Raw genomic sequence first — 17,068 nt, forward strand, 5'->3', positions numbered from 1 at the left:
TCAGAAGCACTGTGCAAATTAATGCATAACAGAATTTGCATTAGACCTCTTGCTTTCTGGACCCACCACCTTCGCATAATCAAACTTGGACTCTGTATCTTGGTAAGATGAGATCCTCTAGAGAGCGGTAATGTGGAACAGTATGAAAGGGTGGGACATATTACAGCTGATAGAGATGAATGTTTCATTTATTAAATAAACAAATGCTTCTGGTTTCTCATTTAATTTATCTGATGAACTTTTCAAACTAGCTCCACTGGTATTTCACCCTGATCTAGCTCAGAGCTTCCCTCAGCCTTTTGCCTTAAAGAAGTGATTCTGACAGACTGTCCTGTTTGGATACTACCTAGGGAGAAGGCCACTAATCAGCTCTGCTTTGGGTACCTGAAACCAAAACCACAAGCAGGAAGAGACAAAAGTGGAAACAGATTACCCAGAGTCAATGTCAAGAATATTATGTCCACTGTCTACTTCCTCCCATGATCTTCTTTCTCTTCCTTTCTTCTGACATTTTTCTTTTGTGTCAACATTGTCATAAGCACTCAAACCCCTCAGAAATCTGAGTCACATTTTCAAAATCTCCAAAGCATTTGGGAGCCAGAGCCCTATTCATTCAATCTAACACTAGGGTTCCGTGTTGACTTCTGAAAATAGGCCCTAGATTCATGATTCAGGGAGCTGATCCTGAAAGTTTTACTCTAAGCCATTCTTTGAAACTTTTTGGAAGATAAACTGCCTGTTTTACTGGTGAAGAACATTGTGATAGAGAGATGGATTGCTAGTAGCAATACTCCAGACTTTCCTCAAATTTAAACAACAAAACACCACTGAGAAGCTATTGTATTTGTAAGAGAAATGATTAGCAATGGGAATATCAAAAAATGTGAATGTCTGATTTTGGAAGTTTAAAATCATTATATTCTGAATATCTCTAATTGGAAAGCTAGGCTGAACATTTCATGGAAAAAAAAAAAAACCCAAAAACAACACATTCCTGGATTTACCAAAGTCATAGTTATTTTTATAACAAAAGAACATTTAGCCCAGCATCCTATCTCTGACACTGCCTTGTAGTGGAAACTCATGAAAAGACCACAAAAATGAGGCAGAACCATCCCTGGCACACTATCCCAAGTTCCAGCAATCACTTACCTAGTAACCTTCCTAAACCAGTAGCTAGACCATTGCCACCCACGGACCTTTCCTGTATGAATTTGTTTAATCTCTTCTGAACTCAACATGATGGGGCAATTAACTCTGCAATTTATTATGAGTTACATGAAAAATCATCCTTTTGTTTATTTCAAACATGCTGCTTTATAGTCTCAATGAATGTCCCCTAATCCCATTATTTTGAGAAATAGTAAATATTCACTACCTGCCTTTTCTGTATCTTTCTTGATCTTACAGATTCCCCTCAGCCTTCTACTGTCTACCTCTTCTATTCTGAGCTAGAAAGTACAGCAGTACAGAAATGAGACAATTACATAATGCATTATAGAGATAATTTGAAAGACTATGTCATGTCTAAACCAAAAACTATATCACTTTTAGACCAAAGAAGCGCCCACTTCTAGAAATCAGCCTAATGACAGCAACATTTGGCACATATTCTTCCCACTTCCCTATTCCATTCCTTCCAAGTACCATGGTGCTGCATTGGAGTGGGTATCTTAGAAGACAGGACTTCAAGATAGCTGTGGAAGCCCGGAAAGTAATTCTAGCACGTAGGAGTGAAGCCTGTGGTATCAGATTAGATGCTGCAGGCAGGCATTCCTGTTGGAATGGTCATACAATCAGTGACATGTTGTCAAGGTGAGGAGGGTGACACACCACACCAGTTGAGGGGGCCATGAAAAATGGAATAATTGCTAATTGCAATACCTGGTAAACCATCTTTCTTAGACCAACTTTATATGAATATGCAAAAGGAAATGTTAGACTAAAGAGAAACCACTACATACACACATAGCATTCATATCTCCAGGAGATCCGAGAGCAGACCTCATTTAGAATTTAAAAGCAGAGCCCAAGTTTTCTACCATTTGCCCATAGGCTAGAATCCTGATTTTTGTCCTCTTTTTAAAGAAAGAAACTGAAAAAATATGGGGAAGAAAAGGAAAAAGAAAAACATCCCGTGAATTCAGTACTTCACTACCACAGTGGCAGAAAACTTACAGAGAGCTCTCATTGAGAAAAGATCCACTTGCAAAAAAATGGATCCTACAACAGTGAGTGTTTACTAGAGTAGACATTTAAAAACAGAAAGTGTGAAAAATTGCCTTTCCCTGAAAAAAAGAAGCACATTTTACAGAAAAGAGGAACATGAAGCACTAATTACTGGGACACCCTTGAGGATGAATACTAAAAACATTCTAAAATGATCAGTGAATTCTGCAAAATATAAGAGTTATGTAGAAGCATTCTATTTTTTATGTATGGGGGTACAACACCTAAGAAAATGCCCATAGACTCCCATCTCTTATTGGACTACAATCACCTATCATCTCAAGAGCCACTGAGCAGGCTTCTTGTTTGCCTGCGCAGCTATAGATGTGTGCAACTTGAAAATGGATGTTTTTATGTAGCTATTTAGTGCCGCACAATGGAATTCCTTAAATTCCACACTACACAAATAGAGTGTAAGTGTGGCTGTAACAGATGCCTCTTATAAGCAATAATTCCAAGGAAAATTTTCATAGTATCCCCACAGTTTTGCTAATAATCCACTCAATCTATTGAAACTGTTACTTTCGGGAACTGTGAACACAGCCAAGCCTGTATTTGAGATAGAAATAATGATTCCGTTTTTCTACAATATTCTCAACCTGCTAGGATAATATTGGGGCTATTATGATATTGTGGTATTTTGCTTTTAAATTGGAACCCTCACAAAAAATAAGATGATAAAAATCCATGCTTTTCTGTTTACATTCCTGAGTAAACAGATTTCTTTGCTGTCTATAGTAGAGAAAATATTTGATTTAATGCAAGAGCTTGACAGTACTGTGTGTGATGCCTGCCCATTTGCTTAGCAGAAGTAAACAGCCCAAGGGACACTGCACCAATGTTGCACAGAGTTCGAGTTTCTTGACATCACTTGCCTTTTCCTTTCTCAAACAACCCAGCACCACTGTTTGTCCTTTTAAGACACCAAAATCCTTTTCACAGCTTTTAGCATTTCCAAAATAAACACCCAAATGCAACATCTTATGCCTAGCTTCTATCTTCTCATTTGGTAATCATGCCTATTTTTAGACAGACACATATATATGGTGGCCTCCTAACAACAGTGCCTAAACACAACAAAGTTCCCAATCAGTTATTCTTAAATAAGTTATCCATGCTTTTGACACAGGGCTTTAAGACAACTTTGCATGAATTTGATCCTGCTTTTTTCCATCTACAGTGCCACTGCCTAGGGAACACCAGCAGTCTCCAGCCTGCAGGCTTTTATGGCAAGGCTTGGACAGCCACAGCCCCATTAGCAGTAAGCCTGCAATTCTCACTGATTTCTGGGTGCGCTCAAGACATTCAGATTTGCAATGCTGGATTAACAACCCTCTGTAACCTAGAAACAGGGAAATTAATTACAGATGCAAACAAGCAACACTCTCGATCAATTCAAGGAAAAATTGAGGACAGCTTGAGTAAATTATCCTGTCTATTGTCATATTGTCCCTTACAATGACCTTGCCTCTGTGCTTTCCTTTGGAACAATATTAACTTCTGCAGACTCGTATGAAGCAGTATTCTATATTTTTCTTCCAGTCTTACCACTGCTTATACCTGCTTCCTTTTACATCTGCTTATAGACTCTGCCAGGATCACAAAAATCTGGTTTTGATTAACTCAAAATTACTTATTTTGGTGTTGATTATTTTCTCACAAAAATGAAGAACATTTTGCTGAGCGTCAAACAAATTGTATCAGTTGACATGATTTTTTTTTTCTTTTAATCAAAGTACTTCAGGCGTATGGCTTTGGGTTATCAGTGTCCAACATATGAAAACAAAGCATATATTCACATGGATAAGTAAAACATTTTTAGTTACATTAGATAGTTTCAATACATACAAAAGAGAGAAAACCTTGTGATTCACGCACAAGCTAACCATTAATTGACAGGAGTTAGGCAGAAACTGTCTATGGGCAATTTATTCCACTAGAAGCCATCTTCCCTTTTACTGTAAGATACCTGGTGTTGGTTGTACAGGATCTTAAGTCACAGGGAAAACTCTTAAAATATTAAGGCAAAAGGATTGACTGTCCACTGACAAATTCTGCAGCTTTACTCCTGGACATCCCCTTCAGGTATGCAGCTCATGTGATTTTACAAAGTGGCCATTTGTTGGAGCCTTTTTTATTTCACGTTCTGCGGACTCCCCCATTTCCCTCAGAGTTCCTTCTTTGTGATTTCAAACTTAAACACTCAAAGCAAAACTCAATCCACATCCAGAGTGTTCATGTCATTTCGCAGCACAAGAATGACTTTTTACATTCTTTCAGTGTGCAGTCATGAATAGGCTTGGCCTATGGTCCCTTTGGAGCCTGAAAGATGCTGAATTATAGTCAAGAGTATAGTCAATCCTAGCTATTTTTAAAGTGAGCAAAATCAAGCATCTTAAACTTCTCTAACATGTTCATACAGAGAATTTCAAATGCTTTTGTGAGCACTGAATAACACTCAGTGGCATACGGAAAATCTCAGGCCTGTTAAAGAAAAGGCTACAGTTGCACAGGGGACTCATATCATTTCTCATATCTAGTGGATGCTTAAAAGTTTTGAGGATTTGAGGCCAGGGTGCTTAGCATCTTATATAATGAAGCCTTAAATGATTTGTGAGTAGCATGGCAAAAGGCTGGTTCCCTGTCCTGTAAATGCAGCTCCATGCCTTTCACTATAAATCACTAGTGGAATATAGAACCCATTCTTTGCTGTCATATTAACACTTTTTATTGCTCCCCTAATTAGTTTCAGAAGCAGTTTCTTAGTTATATCTTCAAAATAAACAACTAAAAATTAAATAAATGAAGTCTCTCAACTATTCCAAAGAAAATCAGTCAAGCTCCCCAGTTAAGTCTAAATATACCAATGCATATATTCATCATAATGAATTACAATAACTATTTTTCAGAAGGTAAAATTGAAACATTGCTACTTTTGATTTGCTAATATGTATCTGAAAAATATGACTCTGGTACTTCAGTGTAACAGTGTAAGTAAACAGTAATGGAAAACTTCTCAGCCTGTACTGATATCATTCCAACCCACGTTAATGATACAACTACATTAGGAATATCTACAAAAAGTCACTTTCAGCATTTTTTGCTGACTCAGATACACTAAAATTGATCACTTTCAGGCTTGCTTGTACACTTGGAAGTACATTGCAGAAGCTTTGGAGGGGAAACAGCCTTCTAGAAAAATTATTTCCCATTCAAGCTTATTTCACCTAGAAAAATAAAAAAATCAGCATGAAAAACTGTATAGTTTATCCTACAATAAAAAAAATCCAGAATTTTTTTCATGAAGACCTACACAATCCTGAATTTTTCGAAATTTTCAGAATAAAGCCAAATTTCTAGATGTTGCAGAACAGAAATCTTGTCCTCTCTGCACAGCTCTTCTTATGAGAGGTAAAAAGACATGAAAGCATGCTCACTAACATATGACCTAGAGTATGCCAAGCTCAAGTCTCCTAGAACTCTGGATGCTCAACTCTTGCTGATGAGTGCCTGTAACACTGCCATCTAAATAAACTGAGTAAATACATCTTTCCATTCTTTTAAACTCTTCAGTTCTACCTTAATTCTGCTTTAAGTAAGGTATAACCATGCTGCACTCTATAGCCTAATATTCACTGCTGTTAGAACTTTCTCATCAGTTAATATTTTCTTTTGTTAAGATGGAGTGGAAGAGCTTTGCCTTGTTTCTTTCTTCTATTCCTATTCTATGATACAAAATCCTATGTTCACTCCAGTTTTACTTATTTAATGAAGTATATTTTAATTGTTTTTAAACATTTTCTTCCATATCCCCCTTAATCAATTCTGCTTTACTCTTAAATCCTCCAAATTCTCTAACCAATTTTTCTTGCACAGAATGTCCAGTGACTTTTTAATTAAATTTTTATGATGCGTTATTATTATATAGATGTTAAGTGTACTCTTTGAGCAGCTATATTAAAAGATACTACTGTCAACTTTCTATGTTTCTTCCTGCCCATTTTTCATGCAAAACTACATATTGTCATCTGATATGACTTGAGTAAGAAATGAGTACACAGGGAATAATTTCAAATACTTGAGAAGGATCTAGATTGAAGTCAGTAAAAGCTATTGGAAGAAATAAAAACAATCTTGGATCCTGGTCTTGCAGTCTGATCCAAATTTTTAAGTCTTCACATTGTACATTGAAGTAAACACGAAAACGACAAGATACACAAATCTGTGCAAAGCATTAGACAGCAAAAGCAGGATACTACAGAATGCTGAGATTCTGGAATCTACTTAACAAGTAGACAAACTTCTTGTCTACTACTTTTCTGCAAGTAGACAGCAAATTCGCTATCAACATTTCCTGTAGTGCTCACTCATACTAGAAAAGAGTTCTGCTTCATTTTCTAATGTAGTAGGCAGTTATGCTATACTTGCACTGCAATTATGTAGCAGCTATTCTTTTTGATGGCTATTTCTCAGCTATATAAATCATACTGTTACCAGGAAGTCTAATGAAAAGATCAATAAACAAGGTTATTATACTTAAATTTTACCAGGGTACTTCTTAATTAAGATTCATAAATATATACCCAATGAAATTTCTGGCTATAAGAATGTGTGAAATCTAATTTTTAAAGCACTGACAAGACCTGATTGCATCCTAAGTACAGTAAAATGACAGTGGCTATATTTGAAATCACATACCAAAGGACTTCACTGGTCTCCACTTTTGCCTGATATCTTTTTCTAATCCATACAAATTCAGTGTTTTAATTGGATCTACATAATTTCTAGGATTGACAGAAACACCTTTCTATGAGGCAAGGCTTCCATGTCATACAGATCTGACTGGCCAACACATATACAACAGGCTGAAAACCTGTACCTTTCAGGTGAATGCATGCTTCATATTGCTTTAAGTAAGAGCTGAACACAATGTGGCTCCCAAAGTTCTGATTGATTTTAATATATTTTATAGCATTTCTGTTAAGGTGTATATCAATATAGGCCACTTCAGTTGAGATGAATAGCAAAAGCAGATGAATTAACTAATCATGGGAAACTAACATAAACAAGCTAAAGCAGTAAGGATGCATAATGCAGAACAAAACTCTAACTTTGTTTGCTAAACTGGGCCACAGCCATCTAGAGCCATGTTAGCCCAAATAAGAGCATCCATATAGGCTTTAACATGGTTTAACTTGCACATATTAACTTCACACTCTAGGCTGATTTTTCTTTACTTTCCTGTGTGTTCCATGTAGAGAAGTCCTTAGTGTGATTGATTACCTCCTCCAGAGACTAAGCATTTAAAAAAAAAAAAAAAAAATCAAACAACAAGAAGACTTCAGAAACAAGAGACTGAGATTGATGCTCCTGTCACATAGCTCCTGGTTTCTTAATTTATTATGACAGTCTGAGAATCTAACTTCACAGCTGACAGCGACCAAGATTTATTCCACACTCTTGATTATTTCCCCATACCTAACGAAAAGCCTTGGAATTAAGCTGATTTATACTCTTTCTTGTTTTGGTACTTCTCAGAGCACATTGGCTTAAAAAAAGCAAACATATGGCAAATTAACATGTAAAGAAAGTTATATCTCATTTGAACACAGAAGATTAATGTCAGGTGACCAAACATTAGAGTACTTCTCAAGGGACAAACTTTCAGATACAGAAATACCAAAAGCAGGATTTTATAAATGTAGTGTGTTTGGATCCTAGCTTCAGAGAAGGCTGAATATTGGAGCTCTTTCCATCAACCACTGCGAGAACTCCTTATTCCCTATTGGATTTTCAGAGTGAAACTGGATAAGTTTTCAAATTTAGTCTTCAATTGTGATCTCTAAACTTCCTATAGCAACAACCTAATTTTCAAAGGTGCTGATTAACTGAAGTCTGTGGAACTGCATTTGTGAAAAAACAGGGGCTAGTTAATCTGAGCTACAGTAGATGTATACTTTAGGATGAGAGCAGTCAAACTCCCAAAATACTATTTCTCTCTAGTGTCTTCAAGGGGAGTACAGGCAGATGGTTTAGATGCTGCTATTTACACTCTGTCAACTGAATCACACCCTAGGACACACAAAGATTAAGAAGACCTCAAATTATGAATCACTTCTAGAAATGTAGGCCTTGACCTCTTGGTAGTTCAACACTTTTCAACTTTGTATGCAGACATGCTGATAATGATCCACAATGGAACCTGCCATCAAGCGAGGGGACTGCTATGACTTAGAGCCTGGGAATTTCCAGTTACCAGACACCATAAAACTAAGCCTGATGGCTAGAAGGCGAACATCATCAAAACTAAGATTATAATTATAATCCCATCTCAAAGGGGAGATTTAACTAAATAGGACTGTCCACTACCACCTGTAGCATCAAGACCCCCACAATATGCAGGCAACCATGCAATAAATATAAGCGTATATGTACAGAAGATATAATGTAAACATCTAATACAGAAGTGACTACAGAACATACAGTCCACATCCTACCTATTCATATTTGCTCAGCACTTAGCCATCAGTTAGCGGAAAGCATTGCAAAATAGTAGTACACGTTATAAAATCCGACACATGTCTCTGTACCACAAATACTAGATACTTTAAATGGGTGTGATGAAGCACTGCTGCTATCATTCATCTAATGTACAGATCAAGCAAGACTGATAAAATATCTGAAACAGTAACACAGTAAAAATTAGTTCCCTGAAGAAACATATCAGAAAGCAGCTTTCTTCATCATTTAGAGTTGGATTTGAAAAACAAACAACTTCAGAAATGTGCTCAAGTTTTTCACCCTGAAAGAATGCATTTTTCACTAAAATTCAGTTAGTTGTGCAACTGGCAGTGTGTATTTTTGTTAATGCACTCCCTGTAGCCTGCCTAGGGGAGGTTCACTGGGATCCATCTCCAAGGGTCCCTCAGTCCCAAGGTTCTTATTACACTTAAATGAGCCCAGTTCACTGCCATTCACCTTTTGCAGGCATACAGAACACACAAATGTACAAAACGCACAGATCTGATCCATTTATTGTTAAAACTTTCAACCCTTTTCATCCTGCCTGTAACTATATAAGATCAGATAGGACCCCATTCCCAACCTGTCGCTGGGCCCCTCAAATTTAGAACAGATCTCCCCTCTACCCCAGCCGCTGAGCCCTGATTTGGGAGTCTGGCCTCCTTCTCCTAAGATGTCAAACAGCTGCAAAGTCCTGAAGTTCTGCTGCTGGAAAACTCTCACCAAAATCACTGGAAATGAACAAGAACTTCAAGATTTAGAGTAATAGCTTTCTTTAAAAAATACCATCATTTTAAATGTGTTTTAATAAAAATGAAGAGTTATGAAAAGAAGGCTTGTGGGCTTACTCAACCCTCCTCTGTCTGCCAAGGAGTTTAAGATTAGCAGCCATGAAAATCTGTAAGAGAATTTATGACTGATAGTATTATTAGAGGCACTGCTGATATGTTAGAGGAGGACAATACTAAATGGTTGGCTCACCTAACAAGCTCCTGGAATAGGGATAGAAGGACAAGGAAAACTGGAAGATAGCCAAATAAATGGTCCATTTCTCAGCTTCTCTTTAAAGTATTTTTTTAAATGAAACTAAAAAAAAAAGCTTTCCAAAAGCTGCTAAGTTTTATATTAAAAATGTTCACATTAAAAAAATTCTATTTGAACTGTTGGGAAACATAAAGAAAAATAAACATCAGTAATAGAAGCATTCATTTGGAGTTCAAGCAAGCAACACATTGCACACAGCTGTCTGGAGAGGAAGAAAAATAAAGCTAAATGAAAAGGAAGGCACTGCTCTCTGTAATCATACCAGTGATTTTGTAATCTTAAATCAGTTATGTACCACTTATTGACATTGTGCATCTGGGAGCTTTAGGAATGATTTCTCAAACACTTGCAACTCTCCTTCCACTTCACATTGATATGCAGATTAGCCCATAACCCCTTCCCAGTGTATATATTCAGAAAAAAGGAGGGGCACTAATAGGTAGATTTTGCTTTCTAATTACTGGGTTTTTTTGGAAAGAAAAACATAGAGCAGTGGAATATTCACTGAAAAATGATGAACTGAGTGATGTGATGCGCATATACATATATACATACATAGTGTTCTTTTTGTAATCTGATGGAAAGTGGAGATGACAATCATCTAGTTGGGAATCAAGCTAGCATGTCAGGGTTAAGACCCTTCCTCTTTTAAAATGAACCAATGGATCTTAAAAGAGCACAGCAGGAGAGGAGTTTGGATTTAGATCTTGACCTCACACCTTAGAAGAAAAGAAAATGTGATTTCAAACATGAACCTGATTTCCGTATTGATTTGGGATCTCAAGGCCCATCTTAAGATCGGCAGATGTTATTTGGAGGCCTGACTATCTGTCCCTGGTTTGTCTCAGGAGTTTCTCCTTTAGCTGCAGGCTTCCAAACACCATGCTGTGACTGTTGCTCTCCCCCACCTGCCAGGGCTGGCAGCCTGGGACCTCTTCTGGAGCAGGTTCAGTTGCTCCAGGTGAAGTGCAACCTCTTCTTTCCTACAGAGGCTTCCATGTGACTCAATCACTTTGTCAAGAAATGCAAAATATTATTTGAGAACAAACAAATAAAGCAGGTAATGTGCACATTTCAGGGTGGAAAAATCAAGCCTTCTGTCCAAAGCACACCTTCAAGTTTCAGGACATAACCAGGATCTAGTTAATGAATTTTTAAGCTGGCACTGCACTTGTGTATTTGTTCGCCACACTGAACACTCAACTCATGCAAAGAGCTCTGTAAAATCTATAATGTGTACTAGTAATAGCACTCCTCATTTTATTTATTTATTTATTTATTTATTTATAATCAGAATCACTCTGCTTCCTAGGACCATTCTGAATCACAGACACAGGATTAATTGCTGAAGAGCCCTAAACTATACTGTGTCACCAAAACCAACTCCTATAGTTATTTTCAGAAGGTCTGATATACAAGAAAATTACCTGAGATGTCATATTATACGTGTCCAAACTTCCTAATTCTGTTATCTTTCTGTGAATAAGAGAAATCAAAGTGACGAAGGATATTTGAAACATGGGTATGTAAGCAGGGATTCAGAAGTGTTAGGCTATGCCGCAGACATCCAGATATGCTGTGTGAAGACAAGTCACTGAAGCTGTTTGCCTTGATTCCTCATCTATAAAAACAAGTAAAATTATACATCTTTTCCTTACAGGATTGTTGTGAGGACAAACTATTAGTGTTTGCAAAGTGTTCCACAGAAAAGCCTATAGATAAATACATCTCTAAACAGATTACTATAAAATTTTTGTCCACATTCTACAGCATCTTGTTTGATAGCTTCTAACAACAGCTTACAACCTACTTGAGCGCACTCACTAATCAGAGAAATTATGAAGACCAGAGGACTTCATGAAACTGATGCTAATCTCTAACAGAAAGAATAGCTACAATGAATACCACCCCGAAGCAAGATGCAATAATGCAATGCTTACTCCCTATTAGAAAGGGACTGTGACAAATCGGAGCTGTGGAGAAAATAAAAAACAAACAAACAAACAGAGAGAGATGGGTAGTACTTCATAACTATTCATATTCATATCTGAACAGATAGGCAAAAGGAAATTGTCACTGCATGCAATTCCATTCGTTGACTTGAAATATTTTTCACACACAAATTGGTTTGATTTACAGAAATCACAGAGTAATGTCAGTTTTTAGGAAGAATTCTCTAATTATGTGTATACAAAACTGTGCCTCCAGGAAAAGAGAGCAGAATTTGGAGGTGATTTTTCTCAGGTAATAACCAATGGCAGTCACCTTTTGTTTCTGTATGTTTTTCCTGCACAATGCTTTCTTTCCCCATTTTCTCACATTCTGATCACAGGTGGGTGAATTCCAGGAGGCTTGAAACAGCTGGAGTATCAGTTGATATGTGAGTCCTTTGGCAAGGAACTCTTGTTAAGCAAGGCTCTCAGCTTTTCCATCCAAATACATGTGGCATTGTCCTCTACTTTCTATTTTCGGATGCTCAATAACTTTGAAAGACTTAGGAATATCAGTGAGAACTGCTTTCAGCAAGGTATCTAGCAAGCTTTTTCTGGATAAATCCCAAGGTTTAGTAATCCATTATAAGCCTCAAACTCTCTTCTCTTCTTTGGTGATGCTTCAGACCAATACAGCACATTAGACTCTCCCAGGAAGTTTACATTTTTATACAGTAGGAAAGAAGGTAAGATAATGGTACTCTGTATGAGAGCTCTTTAGAAGAAAAGAAAAATAACTCAACTTTCTCTCTGAATTTCCCAAATGGAGTAACCAAACACAATTGCACTATTTCATTTGCTTCAGCATGGCTATGAAAACCAATCAGTAAAACTCCAGTTCTTTGCAGCAGTCTTTTTTGACTTGAAGACTATTACACCTTCTTTTTCATTGTCTCTTCCCTAGAAGAAAATTATCTCTTTTCTTTCATTTTCTCCTCATTAGCCATATTTTCTAGATCAATGATTATTCTCACTGGTCTCTTCTGGCTTCTTCAAAGGGCAGTGCCCCAAACTGAACAGTCCTCTACAAGCTGAAGCCTTATCAGTGCTGAAAGAGCAGAAGGGTTTTTTTTTTTTTTTTTTGCATATGACAATTCCTGTCCCAATAGTTTGAAAGTAGACTGAAAAAAACAGGAAATTCTCTCCTTACCCTCTTGAGTGCATTCTGGAGTCACATCATGCCAGCTGTGCCAAGCTCTCCTGAAATTCTCACCGAAAAAGAGAACAAATTCTCAAGCCTTCCCTACTGCAATCACATCCATATATCTCAATTCATACTATATGCAGGCTTACATCTCCAGGCTCAGTCCACTTCTAGCAGTTCTGCTACCAAGGAGCTCTCTTACAAAAAGCCTCTAACAGGACACACAGAAAGAGGACAAGTATACCCAACTGTCAAAGGCCTCAGTTCAATAACGCATTTAGACATACGTGAAAGTCCAGTCTTCTCAATCTTACATCAACAAAGCCATACAAATTACTAACAACTTTAAGTGTCATGCTGAATCATAGCAGGGGGTATATTTTGAATAAGCAGTTTTAAAGGTTATTAAGTCTAATCCATGGATACTCTGTAGTACAGACCCACAGATTTTATTGGATAACTGAGAAAGAATCTGATTTACTAGGAATAAGATGGGTAAAGTGTTCAGGAGTGATGGGAAGAATGATCAGTTATCCCATGATCTCTTCTAAAGGAAGGAGAGAATGGAAATTGAGGATATGCCTCAACATATAAAAGACATGAAGAAGAAAAAAATCAATTTATCAACAAGTTCATGAAAAAAAAAGATCAAACAGGAAAGAACATCTGGACCAGTGAGCTAATTGCTTATAAAAAAGCCCAGACTGGTATTTCATACAGGAGAGAGGAAAACATATTTCATGACTGGTTTCAAATGAAGGATAAAGAAAACTTATTGCATGAGATCAAATATTAGTCTTGCATCCACTGAACAGAATTTAGAGCAATTTTAAGAAAGCACTACTGCTATTTCAAGTGATTGCAGTGCTAAAATAAATTATTTTTAGACAGACAAGGATCTCATCATAGCTTGAATTCCCCATGGTGTCATTTCATGTTATATTTGAGAAACTCCTCAATAAAAATGTCAAATAGAGAGTGAGCTGAGTTCCCCTGAGGACAGTTTTGGACATTTTCCAGTACAAATTTTAGCCATGAAATCTTAACCAAACACCTCCGCCCAACCAATAAATAAATAAGAAATTTCACTTGATTAGAAAGTGAGAAATGTTGAAACAGGAACACAGGAAAAAACACTTAACCCATCAACCTCATCTGGTCTAATTAGTTGTGAATACTTGAAGTTTGTTATTTATAAAGAACATTATAATCATCTTGCTACACTGACGTTACTAGAAAGACATCCAGTGACGGCTTAAAAAGGAATGTAACCCCTGACAAGAAGAGATGGCTTAAGATTTTACACAGACTTCTGTCAAGCAAGACATGTAGAAATCCTGATGTAGCTGTCTTCTCCATTACAGCTTTTTTTCTAGAGGTTCCTAGATGGTCTACAGGACTATGAATGAACTATCACGGGGTCACCATCCCTAGGCCTTCTATCTGAAATTGCTAGACATAAAGATTTCTGGCAACATGTGTGTGATGAAATGCAGCAGAGGTCACTGAGAGAGCGATTCAGCTGTCCAAACACAGGAGTCTGATGACATTTCAGATTCCTTAAATTATCCCATCTGGCCTCCAGCTCTGGAACTTCACTCCAGATCTACTCCTGTAGATCCCATGTCACATCTGCCAGCTCTATGGGGATTTCTCAGATGCCTTATGGTGTCTTAACTGGCATGAAACACCTAAGCTTAGGCAGTTGAATTGCCCAAGAGTCCTTGCTGCCTTGCTCCCCAGGTGGTGTCAAAATGGATCCCAACAGCAACACCTGCAAGGCCAAAAGATGGGGGAGAGCAGAGGAAACCTGTAATCTGAACTTGGGTCTCACCTAGCAAATCCACTTCCATCCAAGCATATGCATTTTATTGGTGTTGAATGAAATGGCAGTTCAGGCAGGGTTTTCAAAATCAATCTACTATGGCTTTTATAGGCTCATCTACAAATTCTCTGGAAATGAAATAAGTCTACATAACATCCACTACAACCTTACTTAACATGTATACAGTTTTAATCTCGGAATGCTTATCAAATCTGAGTTAATGCACAATGGCCAGACATAGCAAGACTTGCATGGCCACTGCTGGGATTAAAAACTTCAGTTTCAGACCTTACAGCCAGGCACTTTTATCATCAGTAAATTCACTAAAATTTTTTAAAAAGGGAGAAGGAGGAAAATGTGCCTTGATTCCCTTTTCAGTTCCTTTATGCTAGAGCAGTTATTTTACTGACTCATATCAAGAACCAGCTGCAAATATTCCATCTGCATTTGAGGAACAGATCCTTCCTTAGTCCATGGCCCCAAAATTAAGAAGGCAATGGTAATCTCTTTTAACATCCTAAAGTTACATCCTGCAAGAAAGTGAACCCTTTGCTATCATTCCCACTCATCTTCAGTTCACTGAACCTCTTCTAGAGGGAACATAGTTCCTAATGGTTTGGAGGGAATGCAGAACATCAGCTCAGAGTGCAATGTGAATACAGAGAGACACTGAATCTGACACATCTGTGAGATCTCTTGGCAAGTGTTGGTTCAAGACCATAACCATAACCATCAGTTCAACATAACAGTTTGTATTATTTTAGGTCTTTCATCTTCCAAAACCAAGTGGTTGAATAGAAATCAGTGAACAAAAACATGAGAAATTTGGCTGTGTATGTCCAACCTGCATGGAGAACTGCAATCAGAGAGCAACAATACAGAGAGCAGGAGAGGTCCAATAAAATTCTGCAGGCCTTCTAAAATTTTCATCCTTTATCAGGTCACTCCTTCTGTTGTTGCTCATATTTACTGACCCACTTTTCTGTACTATTAAGGGGATCATTTGGAAACAAAGTTGAAAATAGCAAGCTGTTTGAAACAATGTACATGCACATTCATTTCAATTCCAAATAGTTGTACTATTTGATTATGCTTGTGTCCTCTTTTATTAAGAGATATTTATGAATGTTAGTGTAAATATAGTTTTTCTTAATTTTTATATGAATGGTTGGCTGCTCTTTGTATAAGAAATGCTTCTTGCACAATGAATCCTTTGACCAGCTCAGGCTGAGGCAAATACATCCATTTAGTCTGTTCTATGATAAATGAAATTTGGAAATTTGAGTCAAAAACCTGTCAATGGCCAGGATGTATAAGCCATCTGAACAAATACTACTCAGTTTGAAAACAAACCAAGTAGGAAATACATCTACTGAAAGGCCAACCGAAACCTTGCTCAGAAGTTCTAGTTGTTCCATAGCTTCAGTGAGTGTAGACTGATGTTACTGGACGTTATTATTTCTGGTTGACTACCTGATTTCTTGATTTTCACTGCAAAGGATCTCAGCTTTTACCATAGTAAAGGTGTCGAGTGACACAGATGACATACCCTTTTCATTACTATTTTATACACATCACCCTGAAATGAATTTGCGATTGTATCAAACAGTGGTCATTGTATTTACATTGGGAATTTGGAGAAAGACAGCCCCTTGTAAAGTATATTATACCCCTGGATAAACAGACTGGAAAGTAGACAACATAGGGTACTAGGATTTAGCCAAAATGACTACCAAATAAGCAGGTATGGGAAAGAGCATGTAGCTCACTTCCAAGTAATTTGTGTGAAGAAATTTAACACAAAACAAACACTTTTTTTGTTTGTAGGATAAACCAAACTCATTTAAAGCAGAGGAATGGGCAGGAATCAGAATCTCAGATCCAGTGACTTCAGACTGCTGAAGAAATTAAGATCCTGCTCAGAACCTGGTTTTGTACAGTTAGTGGACTGTGTCCGTCTCCTTTATAAACAGCTATTACTGATAACTGTTTCTTTGCCCTATTTTATTGCCTAAGTATTCCTTCATCACACATGTACTTCTAACATTGAGTAATGTATGCTCATATAGAACATCCTAGTACTGTCTTATCCTAAGAGTTAAAAAAGAGGGAAGAGGAGCTTTAAAGTTATGACCGGAATTATAGAAGTCGGAAAAAACAGACAAAGCACATTTAAGCGGGTGGGACCAGTTACTTTTCCTAAAAACAAAGCCCAAACATCCAGCATAGGGTTTTGAGGTGGTTTTTTTAAGCTACATTAGAGATAGGCAAACTGATTTGAGTATGCTTAGGATGAAGAGTGCCAATTTTAAG

General features: G+C 37.3%; 1 protein-coding gene across 4 annotated transcripts in view; it reads right to left on the reverse strand.

Moving 5' to 3' along the window:
• Window positions 1-17,068, reverse strand: part of SCUBE1 (signal peptide, CUB domain and EGF like domain containing 1) — a 220,679-nt gene that overhangs the window by 170,648 nt on the left and 32,963 nt on the right. The gene's annotated exons all lie outside the window — the stretch shown is intronic.

The sequence above is a fragment of the Dromaius novaehollandiae genome, chromosome 1 (genome assembly GCF_036370855.1).
Source record: "Dromaius novaehollandiae isolate bDroNov1 chromosome 1, bDroNov1.hap1, whole genome shotgun sequence".
Taxonomy (NCBI): Eukaryota; Metazoa; Chordata; class Aves; order Casuariiformes; family Dromaiidae; genus Dromaius; species Dromaius novaehollandiae.